The sequence below is a fragment of the Sander lucioperca genome, chromosome 1 (assembly GCF_008315115.2).
Source record: "Sander lucioperca isolate FBNREF2018 chromosome 1, SLUC_FBN_1.2, whole genome shotgun sequence".
Lineage (NCBI taxonomy): Eukaryota > Metazoa > Chordata > Actinopteri > Perciformes > Percidae > Sander > Sander lucioperca.
Window position 1 is genome coordinate 39,939,442 of NC_050173.1, and position 2,195 is coordinate 39,941,636.

A 2,195-nucleotide genomic window follows, 5' to 3' on the forward strand; every position below is an offset into this window, starting at 1 on the left:
AAGTCACCAGAATGCAGGAAATTAACTGTTTCTGGGGAAGGATCCCTAAAGCCTCCTCATCATATGTCAACTGACAAATCTGGAAACAACACATATGGCTTGGGGTTGTTTTATGTTTTTTATATTTTAGATTCTTCAATGTAGCTACCGTTTGCTTTGGTGACAGCTTTGTGTAGTTCTGGCATTCTCTCAGTCAGATGGTAGTCACATTAACTTGCATGGTAGCTGGATTCTCGCGGATTCACATATCACACGAACATCCATCTTGACAGGCTTCCAGTAAAAGTGTTTGTATCCAAACAGCAGTGAACCGAAACAACCAGTGTCCGGTGAGGAGCTACTGGCAGCTACGGCCGTGGTTTAGGTGTTTGTGACGGCCGCGGTTGTGTAGAGGTGGGGTTGTTACACAGTGCTATACAGTAAATGGCCCTATTCAACTACTTTTCAAATCCATATTATGGCTTGAACCACTCAACTAAGTAAAGAGAAACAACAGTCCATCATTACTTCAAGCCATGAAGGTCAGTCAATCTGGAAAAGTTCAAGAACTTTGAATGTATCCTCAAGTGCAGTCACAAAAGCCATCAAAATCTATGATTAAATTGGCTCCCATGAGGCCCGCCCCAGGAAAGGAAAACCAAGAGTTACCTGTGCTGCTGAGGATAAATTCATTAAAGTTACCAGCCTCAGAAACCGCAAATTAACAGCACCTCAGATTAGACCCCACATAAATGCTTCACAGAGGTCAAGAAGGAGACACATCTCAACACCAACTGTTGTATTTCGTACAGGCTTCGCCCTCTAAGATCTGTTGCTATTAGGTTTATCCCTCGCGCATGCACAGTCGTGAAGATTTCTCTCTTACGTCCGCAGTTACTGTATATTACAGCTGTGAGACCAGAGATCTACTCCCTATTTTTCTTCAGCGACAAGCAGTTTGAAGACTTCGAAGAACAGCGGTGTCTGCCTGTGTACCGATTGACAGACTGGCTACGTCCTGCCGCCAGATCTCCGCCTGAGCTGCGAGGCGTGCCTCGGCTCCGTTCGCTGGGCTGGCACCCCGCCGACCGCCAGCAGTTCTGCGCCCGTTTACCGACGGAGGAACTGAAGCGACAGACGATGGCAGCCGGGCGGACAGTCAGATAAGGTAAGGATACCACCAGCGGCCACACCCAGACATCCCGAAAGGAGATCTCTTTGGCGGGTAGGGGCCTGCTGACTTGGATCCCCCCAGAGATGGTTCTCTAGCCAGCACCGGCTCTCCCTCCTCCCTGTTGGGAGAACTGGAGCTCGAAACAGAAGAGGATTACGGAGCCCCGCCACTGCAGCTGTCTCGAACCCGGGAGACGGACGGCACCAATGTCTCGCTATGCACCATTCATCAGGGTCCAAGGCAACACGGAAACAGAGTTCCCAGCGGTCCCGCCACTGCGGCAGAGCCTGGCCTCCATCTTGCTTCCGAAGGCCACTTTTTTCGGCTGACGGAAGCCCACACTGCCATCTCCCAGGGACCAGGTCCATGCTCGTTTCACTAACCGCGTGCACCTGTGTGCCACCTAGGTGACTGCGGCGCAGAACAACATCGCTCTGTTGGCTCTGCCATGAACGCTAAGCCTTTGTCTGCCCCCCGGAGTTATATCGAGATCTGGCTGCACATTTCACAGCGGAACATCTGCCTGCACAGGTCATAACTCCCAGCCAATAGCAGACGTGTGCTCTTGGACTGTAACATACAGTAACTGTGGACGTAAGAGAGGCCCGTGCAGGGCACAAGGGCGCGAAAGAAATCTGGAGTTACAATACGTAACTATTGTTCAGAGGACACTTTGTGAATCTTCATGGTTGAATTGCTGCAAAGAAGACACTGCTGGAAAGAACAAACAGAAGAGAATTGCTTCGGCAAAGAAACACCAGGAATGGATATTAGACCAGTGGAAATCTGTACTTTGGTCTGATGAGTCGAAATGTGAGATTTTTGGTTCCAATCGGTGTGTATACGCAGAATCGGTGAGCTTTGATTTGCCTTGCTGGTGACATAAATTCAGGGCACACTTAACCAGCATGGCTACCACAGAATTCTACAGCACATGCCTTCCTATCTATTTTATTCTCGTCTTTTATCTAGTGGTATTTTTGAACAGATAACAGACATATTTCTGAAAATTTCTCCAACATGGGTGTGACATAGATTTTAT